At 40.7% G+C, this 21,907-nt stretch overlaps 1 protein-coding gene across 1 annotated transcript in view; it reads right to left on the bottom strand.

The window, feature by feature from the left end:
- The window catches only part of Man2a1 (mannosidase alpha class 2A member 1), a 134,387-nt gene that overhangs the window by 57,636 nt on the left and 54,844 nt on the right, over positions 1–21,907 (bottom strand). The gene's annotated exons all lie outside the window — the stretch shown is intronic.

Consider the following 21,907-nt stretch of genomic DNA (forward strand, 5'->3'; position numbering starts at 1 on the left):
GAAAGAAAGAAAGAAAGAAAGAAAGAAAGAAAGAAAGAAAGAAAGAAGGAAAGAGCAACTTGAAAAACAGTGCCTTACCTCAAACTTCAGGGTTTCTGCATATCATAAAAACCATTTCCAAAATGATTGTTATGGACAAAGTAGAACCAACATGGAATCTTAAAATTTTCATGACTAAAAATAGCCTAAAGATTCTTAATACTGTATCTAGGGCACCACGGTAAAAGAAAGTAAGTTAAAAGGACAAATATTCCTTCTTACGTACTGTAACTCTTTTGATACTAAGTCAATTAAAAAGAAAACAGACAGAAAAACCGTGTTTAATTTAGCTGATCCCACGAGTGTTGTCACCAGTCAACTTGCTTTTACTCTAAAGAGTTTTGTCTAAAACAAAAATACCATCTGTTTCACCTAAAACATTAAGATGTTCTATTTTCTTGTCAATTCAGAATCACATCTGTAGTCATTTCCAGAAATGACAGCAAAAGACATTATATTTATGGGTGACTGCATAAGAAATGATTTTTCAGTCAAAACGTAATTTTCATCTAGTGGAAGAAAATTTCATCTCTCTGATGAGTAAATGCTGCCAGTCTGGAAGAACACACGGTACATAAACAATGATTTTCACAAACACAAATCGCAACAGTTAACACAGTAAAGTAAATTGTTCTGTTTAGAGTTCATGTTCTCTTTGTGCATCTTTGCTAATGAACACAATCCAGCGTCTACAAAGTTTCCAGGTGCAGAGAGGAGAAAACAAGGTTTTATTGGCACCCCTGCCTTTGTTACAGTTAGGAATCATATATATATATATATATATATATATATATATATATATATATATATATATGTGGAAAAACTACAAAGCACCAAACACTCGCTGTTAGAAACAGTATTGGTCCCAGAAAAGAATCCCTCCTGTGCTCCAGTGCACTGTTTGAGAAAGACACAGAACACCAAGGAGGCATCTCTTTTAGTGTCTCTCACAGTGTCCCACACAGTGTCTCATCGTCTTGTGGCAGATGAGGACAACATTCCAAAGACACACATCCTTCAACCACTTAGCTGACTCTGTGTATATTAAGAACCTACAACAAATATGAAACCCAGGGATGTCTTCCTGAGTGGCCCAATTTTATATATAATATTCTTGCCTAATATATATGTGTGTGTGTGTGTGTATATATGTAAATATATATATAAATACACACATATACATTCATACATACACACATATACATATATAAAGGGTATTCTCCAATATGCATGAAACATGTGAGTCCCAAGATCTATATATTTAAATATTTTTCTTTTACCACAAAGTTGTGAAGTGCTCTGAAGTCCCCGATGGGCTTCAAGCTCTCCCTACCTTTTTCAGGTTCAGGATACCTTCACTAAGCTCCCTTTCCTTGCACCTCTTGTAGAGGATGCTTTATTAATCTGCATTTAGAAGGGAAAAAACTGGTTCGGATGAATGAAGACCTTAAAACATGCCACATCACTTCTAAGCTCCGGACTCACTGCTTTCTCTTAATAGCTTTCTGTTCTCAACCCCAGCAGGCCAGAGGGACACATGAAGGGATCTCCAAGAAGCTGGAAACTGGATGCGAAACTAAGTGTGCAAGAAGCCAGAGAAAATAAACGACAATGTAATCTGTCATGTGATCATCAATAATCTCTGACCCGTCCCTGAAAAAACGCCTAACATTCCTCATGTTCCGCATATTTAAAGTCCTTGAAGTACCTACACAACTACCGAGCAGAAGAAAGTGCGGTACAGCAGAGTAGAAACGGCAAGCACTTAGAGCACCTGACAGACACTCCAACACCAACCAGCAGCTCCTGGGACCTGCTGACCTTCTTCCAGGTAGGAACTTCTAAGTATCCTAAGAACAGAAATTACCACAATCTTTGGTACTGAGGCTCGTCTGACTTCACAAAGGATCAGAATGCGTCGTCATAACTCCACATAGATGGAAGTATACTTTCCTTCCATTTCTTCACTCCACTGATTACGACCATTAATGGGAGGTTGCACAATGCTTTGAGCGCCAACCAATAAACTTAATTTCATCAGACCACCCACATAACTAAAATACACTGTGTGTAAACTTAATTAATTATACGATAATCTGATAATAAACCAGAACCATATGCCTAGTTTAAAAAGTTTGATTCAAAATATAATAAAGGACAGTAACATACAGGCCAACCACGCCGCTTAGCAGGAGTGCTTTGAACACTTAACTGCTTTGCCACATTTCAAGAAATAAAACTTAAAACCATCATTTTAATGTAATCTATCTAATTACTGCCACAGTAAAAGCTACAATAATTTGTTCCAGGTTAGAAAATCACAGCTGACTAATTAGAAAACCTCAAGGTTGAGTCTTTTAAAATGAAAGTGACAATGATAAAAGGCATGGCATCAGACACGTCCCTCAGAAGCAGTAAGAGGCCAACATCTACACCGTGCACCTTAAAACCAATGTGAGACAGTGGCCTACAAGGAAACATCTCCCAACTTCCACGTGACAGTTAAAACGTATACGAGTCACAACTGCATTGTTTAAGTGAGCCATTATAAACATCAAGCTGCCCGATGGAATCACTGTCTAAGAAATGCTATTCTAGGAACTGCGACGATGGAAACAAAAGCTGAACAACGGCAAGCCTGAGGGGCACCGAGAACAGACCCTCGAGAGGCTGAAGGGTCAGCACTGGCATGCTCCACACTTAGAAACTGCAGAGCAGTGGAGTCTTCCGCCTCACACTCCTGGAGTCACACAGTCCTCAACAGGTTTTAAAGGGAGCGAAACTCAGATGGGCAGAAGAGCCCAAACACGGCAAGCGTGGAGCACACTTAGAACTCACCTCGGAACGGCGAAGGCACAGCCTGTGGCTGCCTCTTTTGCACAGTGGCTAACTGTTTTAATCAAGTTCCTAGCTTTCCAAAGCCATTAGTCTACTCCACTTGACCTCTCATCTACGAAATCCAAAAGCTCTGGGGGGCCGGGGGAGGGGGCGGGAATCAAGAGTTTTCACAACTCAATTGGTGGGAAAAACCTACAGTGAACTCACACGGTGCAATAAGACTTTATCATATTTGACTTGAACCTTCAGAAATCTTAGCAGAGTCTGCAGTTTTATGCCATGGAGACATACTACTCTCCTAAAATTAAACAACAGTCCATCACATGTGTATTTTCCTCTGACGGGTTCGGGGAAGACAGCAGAGACTGGCTTTCACCCACATTTCCACATTGCATCCTATTTCAGAGGCTACAACAAAAAAGACATTGTGTAGGCTCTGGGGAGTAATTCTCAAGAAATCAAAGGGTCAAGAAAACACAGCTCTACAAAGACTGCAAGGCAGATGCACCAGCAGGATGACTGTTTCAACATGGTCCTGGTACTGAGAAGCTGTCTACGAACATTCCATTTTAATATCTGAATACCCTGGGTCCCGGCAGGAGGTATTTATTCTTATTTCACAGGCTCCTACTTTATATTATTACTGATTCTTAATTTTTCAGGATCTAGTTATGTCTTAGTTTTAGAATAAAAATGATATTTCCCATTTCCATTAGTAACTTTTTACTAGCATATTTCCACCTAACTGATGTCATGGGGTCAAAATTTTAAGACTTTTCCAGCTTTACAAAAAAAGCTCATTTACTCAGCATATCTGATGGTATACAATGGAGTACTCCAGTTAATAGTGGCTGGGGGAAAAACAGCCAATAGAGAGGACAGCCACTCTTTGATCTGGTTAACTAGCCTGAGTAGAAGCAGCAGCTGCCAGCCCAACAGCAAGTACCGATGAATAGAAATCCAATTGGCTTCAAGTTGGCAACAGTTCTAGCTTGGGGGGAGGGAACCCAAAACATTCAAAATGTTGGAAAGAATAAAGTTCAGTGGTAGAACACTTGCCTGGCATGTGCAAATTCCTCAGTTCCCTACTATCACACACACACACACACACACACACACACACACACACACACACACGAAAATGGGCATCTACTTATTTTCCCATCCAGTGAAGGCTACACGGCATTCTTCTAGCCAGTGAGTCATCATTATTCTAGTAAATGGAGATTCTGAGCAATGGATTACGAATGAAAAGCCCTCGTCACTTTCTAGACGAATCACACATGCAATGAATAGAGAAGCCCAAGCCACCAGGAACTCACAAGAGTTAAGAGCCGTGAGCTGAAAGGGAAAAGAAGCCTGGGCATTGATGCCATCACAGAACATACCCTGACACTCACGCACTCGGAAACTCCTTCACAGGACAAACCAACGCCTTCTTGTGGCAACATCAAGGTTCTGCTACAGTGGCTGAACAGAATACAAGATAAATCACTCCACTTACTAGAAGCCGTGGCAGGTCACAAAGGGAAACCAAAATCATACTTACCAAATCAATCTTCTTACCAAGTCTAAGAAGATAACACTGACTCCAAAATGATTGTAATTTTTTTAAAAGTCCCGATAAAGACTTGTTACTGGTTGGGAGACAAAATTGTGAAAATGTCTCTTACGTTCTGAGAATCTAGAACTTCTGCTGGACATTGAAGCCACATGTTGAGGTCACTTGTGACTCAAGACTGCTAGCCTATTGTGTTCTCAAACTGTTTAATCTGCCTTTAAGAAAACAATGGGCCTGAGGCTGGAGAGATGCCTCACTGCTTAAGAGTGTAAGCTGCCCTTCCAGAAACCAGGTTTTCATTCCCAGGATCCATAGGGCAGCGCACAGCTACCTGTAACTTTGGTCCCAGGACATCTGTCACTGCTTTTTACTGCAGAGATTATTACATGCAGGTGCTGCTCACACATACGTGCAGGCAAAACACCCACACATACAAGGTAAAATTAAACAAAAACTTAAAGAGGAGGAGGAGGAAACAATGCAACAGCCAATCCTACTTGCTCTAGATTGTCCATATAATCAATATTTACAACAGAAACTAATGTCCCCAACTATGGGTGTGTGTATGTGGGTGCATATGTATACATAAATTTGCTGAAAGTACCAAATAGGGAAGTTGAAAGCAACTTCCTAAAATCCACCATAAAGGTTGAAAGCGGATATTTAATGAACAGTCTCTGGATTAGTGGGGATCATTTAGAGTCAGTGACTTACCCTCTTGTAAAACTGTTAAAGTTTTCTGTAACATGTTCCAGTCCTTCCCTAGGTTATGCTTTCTATGAACAGAGTGAAGCCTGTTTACAGGCTCACAGAAACAGACAAACATACAGACACTAATCCCAGACAGAGACACAGGGACAGACAGATTCACAGGACAGCCTTTAGGACAGCACAGATTGAGACTCATGCATAAGTCAGAAGGTGGAAGACACAGGGAGCATGAAGCCTGGAGTTCACCACTGGATTTGCTCTTGGTTAAATGGCTGCAAGAGGAAGTAGGTTTAGGTAACAGACAAGTTCACTTAGTCAAATAACACATGTAAGTTTTCTCTAATTTTTCGACACTCTCACTTCCAAGTTTTAGTTATTAGCTTAGTAGACATTTCCTGTTTCCTAAGTTCATCTTACATACCTTTCTGTTTATAGTTTCCTTAATTCAAACATGGAAGCTTCTCTCTCCCTCTCTCTCTCTTTATCTTCTCTAAGAAATTTAAAAGAAAAATTTAATAAAATCTTATTTAATTTTTATTTTTATTGATTAGTTTGTATCCCAACTGTAGCCCTTCCCCCATCCCATCACAATCCTACCCTCCCTCCCTCTTCTTTTCCCATGCCCCTCCCCCAGTTCAATGATAGGAGAGGTCCTCCTCCCCTTCCATATGACCCTAGCCTATCAGGTTTCATCAGGACTGGCTGCATTGTCTTCCTCTGTGGACTGGTAAGGCTGCTCCTCCCTCAGGTGGAGGTAATTAAAAAGCCAGCCTGTGAGTTCATGTCAGAGACAGTCCCTGTTCATATTACTAGGGAACCCTCTTGGACACTGAGCTGCCATGGACTATATCTGTGCAGGGGTTCTAGGTTATCTGTGCATGGTCCTTGGTTGGAGTATCAGTCTCACAAAAGACTCCTGTGCTCAGATTTTTTGGTTCTGTTGCTCTCCTTGTGGAGTTCCTGTCCCCTCCAAGTCATTCTATCTCCCCCTTCTATCATAAGATTCCCTGCACTCTGCCCAAAGTTTGGCTATGAGTCTCAGCATATTAAATCTTAAGCTAAAAGCTCAGAATTTACTACTTCCAGATTGCTCTCTTGATTACAAGAATGTTATTATGGAACCTTAGAACATCTCAAACTCTCTGTAACATGCTGCGAGTGCTGGATTTTGCTCCGTCCATTCTTATTGATGAGCGCCTTCCATCTTTCAGGATGTCTGTCCCCTTGCCACACAGCACTGAGAAGCAAAGCCTGCCTAACACTACCCCCAGCTCACCTCCACCCCTGATTTTAGGCAGGATGGATTCCCTGCAGTGCATCGATAAAGTGCTAGTGGCACCCACTGCAGGGCCGCTGTCCCCAGCGACACACAGTGGCAGGGCTGCTGTCCTCAGCGACACACAGTGGCCCCACTGCAGGGCCGCTGTCCCCAGCCACTGCTGGGTCCCAGTGACAAGGCTGAACCAGAAACAGCTTTACTCATCACAGGTTTATGCAAAGTCACTTCAGAGGACCCACATGAGGGTGGGCAGTAGGACCCTGGGAGACAGTACTGCCTTCCACTCTTTCCCATGGATCCCAAAGAGAGTTCCTACAGGATGCAAGCAACTGTGTTGAGGCCTAGAAGACAGGTGGCAAATGTGTTCGCGCTGGGTGAGAAGGGTTTTTCTTGGAGGTGATCTAGTTTTGTTTCTGAGCAGCAATGACCCAGCAGTAACATGGTATCTCTGAAAATTAAGTCACCAAGAGCCTGCAGCACATAGGGCAGGCTTGAGTGATGCAGAAAACAATTTTAGAGTTTAAAGTACAGATACAAGCCATGTCAAATACTCTACAGTTTATATTCAGGGCAGTGGAAAAGTGTGGAATTAGCAAACAATTACGATTTATTGGTTAATAGTACCAAGTCCATACATAACCATTTTATTTTGGCCACTCAACAATATGATTCAGTCACCCAGACTGTAGCATCCGAGTAATGACACTTAATGTAGGAGGACAAATCCAATGACAAAACTGAGATCTAAACTAAAAGTTTTACTGTATTTTTGAGTACAAGATGAAAGAAGATCAGGGTCCTTGTAGAATTTAGAGTATTAGTCAACACACATTTAAATGAAAGGAACCACTAATAAAAACTGTAATGTAGGGTCACTCTGAAGTTGAAAGAGCTTGCTCAAATGGGGAGAAGTACTGTTTCAAACATGTTGAGAGGCCTTTGCCATTGTACCACAGTCCAGAGCCAGGTAACGTGTGTGTGTGTGTGTGTGTGTGTGTGTGTGTGTGTGTGTGTGTGTGAAAGACCCAAACTTCTCCCGCAGAGATCCATGTGAGAAGTGAACAGGGCCCTGACAGTAAATGAAAGCAATTAAGTAGGGAACATGGCTCTACCAGGGCCTTCAGTCTCCTTAACTTCCTGAGGCCAAACAATCACTGAAGGTGCTGCACATGGTTTAGTACGACAATCTGCAGCTGCGGGCAAACCTCAAGCACTGTTAACTTCAGCAGTGTAAGCAATACTTCAGAAGTTCTATGAAAACTGTAGGGAGACGTCTACCTCCAGCTAGGCGGCAATAATTCTTTTTCGTATCTCGGTCTTATCTCCAATGTCCTTTCAGTTTATTTAATTAGATAATGTTATACAGGCACATCTTATTCTTTGAGAACTGTACACACGCACACAGTATTTTTCAATCACACCCATCCCCTGCTTTTCCTCTGACTCCTCCCAGATTCACACACACCCACCCCACTCCCAATTTCATGGCCTCTTCGGTTTTATATATAACTCACTGGGTCCATCAAATGTTGCCCATGTAATCATAAGCATGAGGCCATCCAACAGAGCATGGCCAACCTACCAGGGACCGTAACACCAAGGAAATGGACTCTCCTTTCCTGGTCAGATATTAATTGAGTTGACAAGTAAGAACTATCCTAAAATGTATTGTTACAGGTGGAAGGGCCTGTCTCATGCTTTCATATGTGAGAGTATCTTTTTGTTGCTTCAAATGCTGGGGTTGATCTGGAGCTGCTATGTATTCAAATGTTAACTGCTTACACCCCAAGATCTTTCCTGTTCTATGAGCAAATTCTCACATATCCAAAATGATGTTGTATGAACCTTGCCTCCCAAATTATCCAAGATGGGCTTAACTTATAGGATAAAGTTGCCTATATCCTGGCCCAGGCAGAAGATACGTAGGCGGGGTGAAGGTTCATGGGCTTGTGGGGTTACAGAAGGGCCATGAGAAGGAGAGAGAAAAGAGGAAGAAAGGAGCATGTCGTCATGGGTTAGTGTAACCAGGAGGATGTGGCCAAGAGCAGCTTCTGAGGACTGGACTAATGGAGCAGAAGCAGCCCGAGTGGAACATGGGCAAGGACTTATGGGGCTTTTGGATGAGAAGCAGACAACATAGCTTAGAGGCTTGATTATCTGCCCACCTGTAGAGCTCTAAGGCTTGTATTAAATCTAACAGGTCTCTGTGTCCATTTATTTATAAAATAGCCAGATAAGAAATAACCACCCCTATTTAATAATCAGCATTAATTAATATAATAGAACAATTAATTCTGTTTATATATGCCTTAAAATTGTAGGTATTAACACTAAATATTAATAATTCCACAACACGCAGATAAAAAATGTAATGTTAAGGTTCTACTGACAGAGCTTAGTGAGAATGGTTGCCTAATATTCATTAGGACCTAGGTTTAATCTTCACCACAGAGGAGGGAAGTGGAAGGGAAAGAAAATGGAGACGAGCATAGGGAAGAGAGGGCGCCAGAAAGGGAAAAGAGGGAGGCAGGAAGGCTTTAGCTACAGTCCATTTTAAATATCACATTTTATCATATAGAAGATAGGCTGGTTCTGTGCTACCTCAGTATTTTCACTTTTAATTAGGTTGAGTTACTAAAGGGATAATTAATACTAAGTTACTAAGGTTGAGTTACTAAGGGATAATAATTGTTTAATGAAAACATCTTTTTTGAAGGAAAAAAAACCCTTCATTATGTACATTCATTGTACATCGAAATGAGTTTACTAAGGACATTTTCATGTAAGTCTATAATGGACATCAAGTACATTCCTCCTCAGACCCCCATACCTCCTCTTCCTCTACACTCCCGCTGGTCCCCTTTGATTAGCTAGCTTCTGTACTGCGTTCATGTCAAATGCCATATACTTCAGGTATCTATTGAACATGTAGGAACCACAAATGAAACAAACAACAACAACAACAAAAAACTTGTCTTTTTTGAATCTGGCTTAATTTGAGTAAAATGATTATCTCTGGTCTTGAACACAATACAGTCTCGTTCTTTGTGGCAGAAAGAAACTTCACTGTGCATATATAGCATATTTTACTTATCCAGTTCTCTGCCGCGGGACAGCTAGATTGTTTCTCTAGTTTAGCTATTCTGTATAGTATTGCAGCGAACGCGGATGCACTAGTGTGCCTGTGCATGCTGCCTTGGAGTCCTCTAAGTAAACACTCGGGAGTTGTACAGCTACATCATATAGATCGTACAGGTTTAGTTATTAGAGGCAGCACCGTACTGCTTTCTACCGCGGCGTTCTCATTTTTCCACACTCTGGTCTGCATTTCTTATTTGCTTCCTTAATGACTGCCATCTGACTAGGGAAAGATGGTATCTCAGTGTATTAACCAGCAGCATTCTCTGGTTGGAAGATTGGGCTTACTTCTCTCATTAGCTTACTGATCATTTGTACCACAGCTTTCGGGAACACTGTTCATTTCATTAGGCTTGTTTGCTTGCTTGGCTAGTTTGTTTGTTTGTTTGTTTGATGTTAATCTGTGTGGATGTTAATCGGTCAGATATATAGCATGCATAGAGTTTCTCCCATTGTCTAGATTCTAGTTTCTATCTAGAAACTTTAATTTCATGAGGTCCCAATTTGTCAGTTGTTAGCATTATTTCCTGAGCAACTGAAGCCCTAATGAGAAAGCCCTTGTCTATTCCTGCATCTTTAAGTATTTTCTCCATATTTACCTCTAACAGTTCAGGAAACCAACTCTTACACTGACCAATTTCAAGTTGGGTTTGTTTGCTTTTTGATATTTGGTTTTTTAGTAAAATTAAAATGACTCTATTAGGTTGGGGATGAGTTGTGCAGATAAATTTGTCCAGTGAAAAGTCCCTCTTGGACAACTTTCCTGTTCAATGCTAAATGTGTACGAGTGTGCTTATGGTTGATGTCCTTTCATTCTAAGACTAACTTTTAAGGTAAAAAGTATCTCTTAGAGAGAACAAATTGATGGATTCTGGTTGATTTGTCTGCTTGTTTAAGTCCAATCTACTGATCCGTGACTTTCACTGAAAATTTGAGACGAATAATATTCAGTTATTGAAGTGTGTTGATTACTGTATGTTTAATGATTTGGTATAGTTTAGTGTTATTTTATTCCTTATTTGTTTAATTAGTCTTCCAGCATAGTTTCATCTTTCCTGTAGCCTCATGAAGGTGATTATCTTTCTCTTCAATATGAAGAAGTTAAGTATCTTTGCAGAGATGACTTATGGAATTTTTTGGTTTTCCTTCCACAACAGATAGTTTTTCTGGGTATCGTAGTTTGGGTTGGAAGGTACTGTTCTTTCAGAGCTGGAAATATATCATTCCAAGTCCTCCTTGTTTTTAAAGTTTCTGTTGAGAAATTTGATGTCTTGAAACTTTCAATACACTTTTTGCTACAAGTATTTAATGTTTTAATTCTAATAAGGAATGGGAAGGTTCCTTCTCAGTATTGTCTGGTATTCTAAATGCCTATTACTAGATGGACCTTTCCTGTCACAGATTTGAGAAATTTTCTGCTATGATTTTTGACATGTTTTCTAAGTTTTATGTTTTTAACATAAAAATTTTCTCTTCTTCCTCTGACTATATCTCACAGATCTGTTTTTTCTTTACTGTCCTACAGATCTCATATTCTGTTCATACTTTATTAATTTATCTGTCATTGCCTGAATGTTCTGGCTCATTTACCTTGTCTTCAAGCCCTGATTTCCTGTTCTCCCATTGGTTTATTCTGTTAAAGGCTTTACATTAAGCACTTCTTTTTTTCATTCTCAGTATTTGTTGGTTTTCTCCTACTATTTCCATCTCTTTATTGAATTTCACTTTCATATTTTATACTGACTTTCTTATTTCATTTAGCTGTTTCTGTTCTCTTGAAATTCAGTTTACTTCTGTCCTTTTTGATATCTTTCAACATCCTTACAATCATACTTTTAAATTCTTCATCTAGGATTTTATCTAATTTGTTTTCAATGGAGCTGGTTCTGTGGGGTTATTAATTTGTGTGTGTGTGTGTGTGTGTGTGTGATGTACATGTAAGTGTGGAAGGCACACATATCAAGACACATGTGTGAAGGTCTGTGGAAACCATTCAGGAGTTGTGGCTCGCCTTCTACCTTGTTTCGAGGAAGGGTCTCTCTTGTTCTCTGGCCTCACATGTACTGCAGCATGGCTACCCACAACCTTCCCCAGGAAGCTCTTGTTTTTGCCTTCTGCCTCACCATAGAAACAGAGATTACAGATGCACGTGACCAAATCTGGCTTTTTATGTGGCTTATAGAGACCAGAAGTCAGGTTATCAGGCTTGCCTTACAAGTGTGTTTACCCACTGAGGCATTTTCAGTGGCCTAGAATTAACAGTCTTTGGAGTCCTCTTGCTTGGTTCACCATATTTTTTGTATTTTTGTGGAATAACTTCCATCTCTGGCATCTCTGGGGTTAGGTTATCTGTTGGGTCCTTTTTTTTTTTTTTTTTAAGTCACTCCATTCTTTCAGCAGAAGTGTTTTTTCACCATTCAACAGATACCAAGTGACTGTTATTTTTGTCTGCTAGCCTGGTGTGTGTAGCACCAGGCTCAATCCAAATAGAAGACTCTCTGCATAAGTAATCATTACCACAAGGTAGGCTCACTGCAAAAATAAAAGAATACAGCAAGGCAGAGCAGGCCTGATCAATAAAGCTGGGCATTACACAAAGAAGGCGTAAGTATGGGAACAGGTAATTCGTGCTGCACGTGGAGGGGGGGGACGAAGGTACACTGATCATGTGTTTATAATGTAAACTGTAACATTGTAAACATTTAACTCTTTGATTTGGCAGATCTATTGCCAGCCTTGGTCACATTGATCACAGGGCTTTCACTGAGTATATTTTGCAATGAATTGGAAAACTGAATCTGCCAGACACAAACTAGTTAAGAAACAAGTTGAGACTGATGGTAGATCAATGATCGAGGGAAGTGTTTGCTCAAGGAAATTGTTGCTGTTGGCAGCATAGGCCGGAAGATTACTGGGATGCTCGGTGCGGAAGAGAGAGGCCCTCCATTTGTTACAGTTTACAGTGATGTAAACTGAGCATCATTCCTGTTTGCTATGCCTCCAGTCTTGACTTCGCCTCTTTCCCTGCCTCTCACGCACATGACACACCTCTCAGCAGCCCTCTATGACCTGAAGATGCCGCCACAACTCGAGTTGGTCCTCTATGGGCCAGACCAGATGCTGTCTCCGCCACTGGGACCACTGGGCGGTCCTTCTCAATGTCAGGAGTTCCCCTCAGTATCTATGTCTGTGTCGATAAAAGATTCTGGGTCTGCCTAGATTCTGGTAAGAATTTTAATCCTCGAAGTCTAGAGGAATTCCACCGGCCACACTGCATATCATAGGCTCATAATACTTGTTCTGGATCCCAAAAAAAGTGCAGTTCATGGCAGATCTGGAGATACCAAAACCCTTGCTCAGCTGGGTCTTTTAAAAATGGCATCTCTGCTACTCCCATTGAGCGCCAAGGAGATGGGGTTTTCTTAGCATCTCCATCTGCCACATGCCACTTTTCACACCTTTCTCCCCCTCTTTAAGATGTCTCCTTCTATAGCCAACTACATTTTCTGAGTTTCTGTATTATGCTGTAACTTTAGTCACAGCCATCTCCTGGGAGGGGAGAGCATTCTAAACCATGTCACTCCCTCCTTCACAGACTCTGGATTTCTTTTCTGTTTTCCTTTGCAGAGTTTCCTCTTTTCCTTTGCTAGGAAAGAGATTTTTTTTTTCAGGTATCACCCCACCTCTCTGATAGCTGTCATTCAATTTTCTCAGAACTTAGCTCTCTTCATCACTAAAGTGAGATTCATTTCAGAGAACTCTCCCTCAGTCTTATCATTGATCTGATAAGTATTTGTAAACAGCCTACAATGTATCAGGTATCTATCAGTGAATTCAAAAGCAGACTGCTCTCTGTCCTCCTGGAGCTAGTATTTTAGCACGGCAAGTGTACTGCAGTGGGGGCGGGGGAGGGAGGGAGAAGGGGAGGAGGAAAGGAGGGAGGACTGACTCAGTTAGCCCAATGAAGAATGTAAAGTGCCAGAAAGGAGTACCGGCAAGCCCACATGGAGATCCAGCCTGACAGCAAGTTGCCAGACAGCCAGCATCCAAGATGGCTGTGCCTGATTGGTATTCAGCCTTCCACCTCCTTGCAGGGTCTCTGAACAAATGGAGGGCCTCTCTCTTCCGCACCGAGCATCCCAGTAATCTTCCGGCCTATGCTGCCAACAGCAACAATTTCCTTGAGCAAACACTTCCCTCGATCATTGATCTACCATCAGTCTCAACTTGTTTCTTAACTAGTTTGTGTCTGGCAGATTCAGTTTTCCAATTCATTGCAAAATATACTCAGTGAAAGCCCTGTGATCAATGTGACCAAGGCTGGCAATAGATCTGCCAAATCAAAGAGTTAAAGTTGACCTGCAGGTGTAAGTAGGGAATTGTTAGATAAAGATGCATTATTCTCATCATTTACTTTACCATGAAGCATACAAATGTGCATCTCAGTCTACTCTACTGATGCTAGAGCAAAGTCTTTGCTTTCATAATGAGACTACTAATTGAAGTTTTATGCATTACTTTCTGCACAGCCAAATACACATAAATCATCTGTGGTGTTAAGCTTGGATTTCCTACAGTGCACTAAGAACTTAGGTAGTAGGCAGTCTGATGACAGATTGCGCCTATCTTTTCATGATTCTTTCCACATCTTCTATAGCAATTGACCAGTACTTCAATGACTCTGTTCCAGGGACTCTTTCCAAAACAGACAACTTAATATAAAAGTTGTTCTTTTCTATAATTTATTAGTTTCATAAAAATTCATCAAGTCATAAAAAAAATAACAATAAAATGTGTTTTGGAAATAAGTGGCTGATTCATGATAATCATACAACTCAGAAGCTAGACACAAAGAAATATTGGGCTTCTGAGTACCGTGGACACGGACAAGGACGGGACAGCACCGTCAGGTAGGGACTGCTTAACTAAGACATTAGGCAGGAAAGGGAGGGGCTCATCTACTTCCTCACAGCCTCAAAAAAGCCATAGCAGCCTGCAGAAAAGCACCATCTACAGAGCACCAAAATTTCAAGGGCACTGGGGCAAATGTTCAGAAACAGAAAAGGGTTTAATTTCAAACTTTCCTCTAGAGACTCACACTTTGTATTCATTTCCAGCTGCTGGGTCAGCAGGTTTTCAGTCCAGTTCCACCAGTCTGTGTAGCAAAGACTACAGTGATGGGTTCATGGCCAGTGCTCCTGAGATCTGTTTGTTTCCATGAGCATCGATAAGAAACTGAAAGAGTCTCGGGGTCCCTGGTCAGTCGTCATATAAATTGAAAGTATCCATTTTTTTTCCTACTAATATAATCAGAGGTTGAAACAATATTTCAGAAACTAATATTCATGATTCTTAATGTCACAAAATAAATGGAATAGTAAAGATGAGGAAAACATTGTAGAAATGGTAGAATCAAAACTTTTTGTTTCCCTAAAACATTAGGCAAATGTATGCTGCAGTTGCACGCTTCCAGTTCCCTTATGCCCTTCAGCTTTTTTTTTTTTTTTAAGTTCAATGTTCTATTTGGTCATTGAGCTATAGTCTAAAAATATTTCAGCAGATTAGACAGGATAAAAGATATTTCTATGTAAGCAGAGACCTGGTCAAACACTATCCTTAAAAACTCAAATTAACAAAAACAGCACAGACAGGATAGATACAAACACACAGATACTTTTTACACCAAATTGTATTTAAACAGACAAGCATCTCAGAAGATTTAACGAACTCAGGCCTTAAATGTAATATACATTCATCCAGGCACTGTATTACTGTACCTAGAGACCCGTACCACATTAAATCAGCTGCAATGTTACCAATCTCCAGCCCTATAGCCAGCGATGCGCCCACAAAAGGAAAACACACGAAATGGTTTTGAAAGCTGAGAGCATTTGAGCTGTTTCAGAAACTGTAGAAGCCCTCAGACATCCAATTCTAATGCCTTCATATTCTCTATTGTGGCCTGAATTCCCCTGGGATAAACTTCTAAAACACGACCTGCCATTTTTAAGGACACACACTATTGAACTTCCTGTGTATACATGCAATTGTCTGCTAACCAATGTGAAGGCACTTCTATGCAAGCTTTCGAGCACAGAAGAGTTTATTCTAAATAGCTGTGATCCACGAGCACCCTGAAGTCCTTATCACTGCTCAGCTCTCCCTTCCTCCCACAGCCAAACATCAGGTGCGCTCCTCCTCCACGAACATCTCCACCTGAGACACACATCTCAGGCCAGAGCAGCCTCAGTTTAAGTCTCAGCTACACTGTCAACTATATACGCTTCTGTCAATTCTATATGCACTAATAATAATATTATCTTACACAACACTGTCAAGTATGAGGAGGTGCTGAATTCTATTCCCTGGAATCCCATTTACAAAAACAAAGTATGAAAACTTGGTTTCGTCATTTAAAATCTACATTTATACAACTGGTTACCTATTTCGGATATTTTCTTGAGTACAGTCTAAGCCAGTATGCAAAAAATAAAAATAAAATAAAAACAAACAGTGGCCTAACAAGTGAAAACAAGTCATCTGAAATCCTGATCCCCATTACCCAGAGGCTTCGAAGACAGAAAAGCCACTCACCGACAAGTGCTCGAACACTCAGTGTCAGTCACAGCAACAAAGTCCTGAGTGTGAAAACAGATCTGATAAGGTGTAGGCATCTTTTACACACCCTTGTCCTGAAGACTCTCACAAATGTAAGCTCCAGGGTATTAACTTCTTGAAAATACAATTAGACAAAGCCTAAAATCTTTCATGTCTGTCTCCTAATGTGAAACTCTAACATCTCAAATGATTAGCTACACAAGTTCAAGTCTCTGCTGCATTTTTATCTTATTTGCATGAAGTTTATTAGGAAGCACTATGCCCCCCTTAAGACAGAGCCCCAACTGGACATCTCTGACATCAAATACAGCTTCCAGGGAAAGCACTGGGTACAGTTAATCAAGCTGCTGACCAATGGGAATCCCCAAACAACCCAGGCGGTTCCCAAGACTACAATAGAGGTTGCTCTCCACAAACGTGATAATAAGACTATTGCTGGAAACAACACTTACACAACTCAGTTGAACATGGGAAGAAACAAACAACTCTTAAGGACAGGATACAACCCCAGCAGTAAGTGGCCAACAGAAAATTAATTCAGTGTAATCTTTGGATATTCTGTGTCTCAAAATGTCATGTCAGGGCTCTGCCCAATGCCCTTTTTAAAATTTATTTTTTAAATTTTTATCTCATTGTTTTTAAAAATTATATATATAAACCCTACAAGTCTCTGCTGTATATATTATTACTTTCAGTTCAGTGTTTTTGGTGGGATTCCTGAGTGTGGAAATTCCTCAGGAATCCCACTAAATGAGTGGGTCTCTGTCTCACTCAACCACCATCAGATAGCTTCCTCTCATAGTAGATGGAAACTAACACTGAAATCCACATATGGAAAACATGAGGAGAGTGAGAGACTTTGAAGCACTCGGTGCTGAATGACATGGGCCTTCAGTTGATAAAGAAGCCCCAAGTTTATTCAACAGCTCCTTTTTAAAGAGAAACCAAACAAGTCACATCAGTATAAGGATGGGGTTCATTGAACAGTGAAACTTGTTTTTTTTAGACCACATTTCTATATGGCAGACAAGTTCTAAGGTCTCACAGACAAGTTTAAAAAACTTGGTAAAACCCCCTGCTTATTTCTGTTTCAAGGTAAGGGCAGGATGAAAACACATTTTTCACTGAATACTCAATACCAAACAGCCTGCCAAGCAAGCAGCTGTCCAGGCACACAGCTTGAGAATGACCTCTGGCTTCCCACTGAAAGGGTTAGATTAACTTTGTAACCTGTATGTCTTCTAAAGCCTATAGTTTTGAGTTTTAGGTTCAGGTTAAGGTAAAGCCTCTTAGTACCTTTCCAGAGAATGGAGAAATGTGACCCTATCTATGAGGACCATTAGAAAAAAAGCAAGCAAGCAATGACCTTCACTCAGCAAAAAGAACGACCAGACCCTTATCTTCAAGACAGTGTTTCTTAGCAATGAACCCAGACTTCTTCTGAGTAGCTTTTGACCTGCAGCCAAAAGTCCACAGCCCCCAATCTTCAAGGATGAGCTAACCACCCCCACCTTCAATTGCAGCTGCATCCACACTTGGCAGGACTGGCCAAGCTTGAGCACCTAAAACTAACCAATTATCTTACTTTATAGCTTCTTCATCCAATCCTAAATTGCCAAAACTGCAACTTTAAATTTCCCACAATTTTTCTTTTAAAAACCTAAAGGCCTTTGTCTCCCGGTGCCACTCCTTGCTGACCGGCAGGGATGACCCCATTGCACAATGGTTAATAAACTCTTGCTTTTGCAACGAGTCCGTGGTCTGGGGGAGTTTCTGGGAAGGGCGCGAACTTGAACTCCTGAGCTGTGAGACCCCAGGTCTTATACCACCCTTTAATCTCACTTGTTTTTGGGGTAGGCTTGAGACTCCTTCCGGTACTCTCTCTTAAACCTAGCCACTCTGGGGAGGACATGAGTAAACACTGGCAAATGACTGCCCCAACTAAGCCTCCACCACAGACGGCAGTGATTTCCAGCAACTGGAGCAAGTCTGCCAAGACATTCAGGCCTGCCAAGCTTGGTCCCAATCTCCACCCTACGTGGCAACTGGCCAGCAGTGATCCAGAACCCTGAGAGGCATAATAAATTGTATTCAAGATGATACAACTGAGATGATTTTTGCTTTGCTGTTGTTGCTTTTAAGGAAACAGACTACTGAAACACAACTGTTTGTCATACTTCCTACAATAGGTAATAAAATTTTCTGGAGAATGCTATGAGGAACCTTCTGAGAGCACTATTTCTGAGTAGATGCCACCAATACCTTCAGCAGGTAATAAATTGTGACCATAAGAGATTGAAGACAAAGGAAGTAGAAGACTACAGTCATTCAAACAGAGCATAAAAGACAGCCACCAACAAGAGTGACAGGAGGAGATGCAGCCTCTAAAAATGAATGTGATGGGAGGAGATGGAGCAGCTGAGAAGAGTGTGATGGGAGGAGATGGAGCAGCTGAGAAGGAGTGTGATGGGAGGAGATGGAGCAGCTGAGAAGGAGTGTGATGGGAGGAGATGGAGCCAATAAGAACAAGAGTGATGGAAGGAGACAGATGTATGTGTGGGGTTAGCATCAGAAGACTCTACAGTCTACATTAGACTTGAGCAAAGATGAGGTGAAAATGAAATCCGGGGTCAGAACAGAGAGACCTAAAGAGAATGAGGCTTTCTAGCACATTGGGATCCAAAAGGAAAGCACACTTGTAGAAAACCAAAGGATATTAAATTAGAGTGTGGAAGGTGACAAGGAGGGTTCCTCCAACCAGCAAAGGACAAGGACAATATAGAGGGCCTTGTCTGAATCAGGTAGTTTTTATTCCTGGTTAATAATCTGAAGTTGCAAACCACTGACTTCTGTGTCAAGTTACCCCACCACCACCACCACTTTAAAAGAGGAGCAGAAGTAAAGAAGAAAAAAAAGAAATGGAAAGCGAGGAGGATAAATGCCTTACTTTTTTAAAAATTAAAACCACTTGCAGGTAAATTTGTAATAGTAGTTTCAGTAAGTTTATCTCCAACTAAAATCATTTGTCATGGTCTGAATGTTCCTGCTGAGATCATGAAGATCTAATTAGGTAATCAGGGCTTTGCTCTTATTGGCTAGTATTAGAGGAATGTTCACTATTGAAAAGCAGTTTCTGATAAAATGAGGCATTCATCACCACCACAACTACATCTTAACTGTCCCACCCTCCCCCGTGGGATGACTCAGCACGAAGGCCCTCCTCAGATGCAGCAACTCCACGTTGGGCTGCCAACTAACGGAGCATGAACCATTTCAATTTATGGCCATTGAAATTCAACCAGCCCAGTTTTCTGTTGCAACATCATAAATGAAGTAAAACAAAGCATTTGCTGGGAAAATTTCCATTTTCTGGATTTATGAAGTTACTCTCATATGATTTTGATTTTATTCTTAGTGATGTTTCAGAAAATCCACCTTATAGAAAAGCTGCCTTTACAAATGGTCAAAGCACGTGGCCTCCTGGCCTGTGCAACAGTGAGGTTAATGCTTGGTTTTCCTAAATGGATGAAACTCAGTCTTCACATCACCTGACTGAGAGGCACAGCCTGCACTATCAGTGTCCCCGAGACACTGAACTTCCTATTAGGGGTCTTTACAGTCAGTTCCCTTAGAAAACTGAATGTGGAAGAAAAGAAAAAAAAATCTTTCTGAAGTTGAGCATTCCTGGGAGAGTTTATTCAAGATGCCTACACCTGGGTTCTTACACATTTGCCGTCTGTACAAAAATCTACAGATGCCAGCACTAACCAGCTCACAAAGCCTTGGGAACTAATCCACGCACTTCAGCAGGTACTGATGTCACGCGCACTACTTTCTGAATATGAAATAAACAATATTAGGTCACAGTCTCGATTAACAGCACCAACAACACGATCAAATTCATTTGTATGCGTTATGTAAACTTACAGGTTTATATCAACTCTTCTGTTTTTGTTTTTATCTCTTTTTCATATTATCAACTCCGTCAGGACTCTTTTTAGAATTTATTTCCTAACAGCCCACATAATATTAATATTACATGTAACTGTTTACATCGACTAAATGCATCTGTATTATATAGATTAAATATATTTATGTTGAGTTACTATGTAAATTAATTCTGTTTAATTATAACACGATTATATATTAATCTAATATATATTTAATACAAATATATTAAATATTATATATAAAATAATATATAGATATTACATAGTAGTAAGAATAATATTTTTTATCCTCTGGCTGTCATCTTCTCCACTGTAAAAGTTTGGCTTATATACATTAATAATTTTCTGAGGAGCCTAAGAACATTCTAAAAGATTTAAAAGAATATGAGAAACTCTCAGCACAACAATTCTAAAACTCAGTTTAAAGACTAAGAGCAGCTATTTAACTTGAATGACCAGCTAAATAAAGCTACCAAGTCCTTCTTTTAAAGGCTACTGTCATTCTTTTAGTTCTTTGGCAATTTTACTAGTATATCAATAACCAAGGTAATTTGTAGCTACCAAGTAAAAACAAGATTTTTAAAACAAAAAATAAGTAGGTGTGGTCATGAAGTTCTCAAGTACAAAACAGAGAGACACAGAACACAATAATCAAATTAGGGAAGTGGCTGCAGCAACCGTTGGCAGGAAAGTACTATGACGAGACAACATTGCTTAACTATAAGCTGCTCAAAGGTATCTTTTCCCAGAAGCCTTAGAAATCTTGTATGTGCTAATCCGTAAGCAAACTCGTCTCCTTCACTGTAATGGCAGTGCCTCTGCCTCTCCTCCTCCAACTTGGGGAAGGCTAAATTACCTATGTCCTGCCTAAGGCCTGGGTCTCCCTCTCCTCTGCTGAGACCCCAGCCCACCTCAGCCCACCACAATGTGCCACCAGGGCGGGCACATCACTTGTGGAAGCACTTAGGATCCTAAGGGCCTGCAAAACCAAAAATCTTCCCGTGTCAAGACAGAAAATAGGAAAAAAGTTACTGTGATTATTCCTAAAGCCAAAAGGCTCACTATTACATATTTAGGAAACAGACATCTAGCGAGCGGGTGTAGAACATTTAATGACCTCAGTGGAGTTTCTGAGCACCCATGTGACTAAAGAACCCCATTTCTTGTTCTCAGGTACAAGCTGTGTAAGTGTGTACGTACTGGAGAAGTTAGACAAGCTCGGACTTGGTGAGTGCATCACCGAAACCTCAGTTTAACTCACTCTATAAATTTTCACCAATGTTACTGCACTTATTTTTATGATTTTAATAAATCATACTTAGTTAAAAATCATGAACTGCCTTAAAATTGTTTTTATCCTCAATTTATAAGAAGTAACAATAACTTTCTCAATTAAAATTAAGTTACATTATGAAAACATGCCACATGGGTAGTGACCATGGACACAGAAGCCTACGCGAGACAGAGGGAAGCAGCTGTGCTTCTTTATAAATCGGAGGCAACCACCAGCTACCCTGGCTTTTGCGTGACAAGCAAGTTGGCCACTGACTTCAGCGTGCACCGACAGTGCTGCAGCCCGATGGGGCACAGGGTGGCTCTCCTATGAAGAGAAGGAGCGGCGATCCACCAGCGATGAAGCTCCTTCTTTAAAATCATTTAAAGCGGGTTAACGAAATCAAGTGACTTCATGCAAGGTTAACGCAGAAGTCTGAAAACACCACTGCAAAGACAAGTAAATACCTGGATCTCATTCACTAGCCCTTGACTTCCATT

The sequence above is a fragment of the Psammomys obesus genome, unplaced genomic scaffold, assembly GCF_907164565.1.
Source record: "Psammomys obesus unplaced genomic scaffold, mPsaObe1.curated_primary_1811, whole genome shotgun sequence".
Lineage (NCBI taxonomy): Eukaryota > Metazoa > Chordata > Mammalia > Rodentia > Muridae > Psammomys > Psammomys obesus.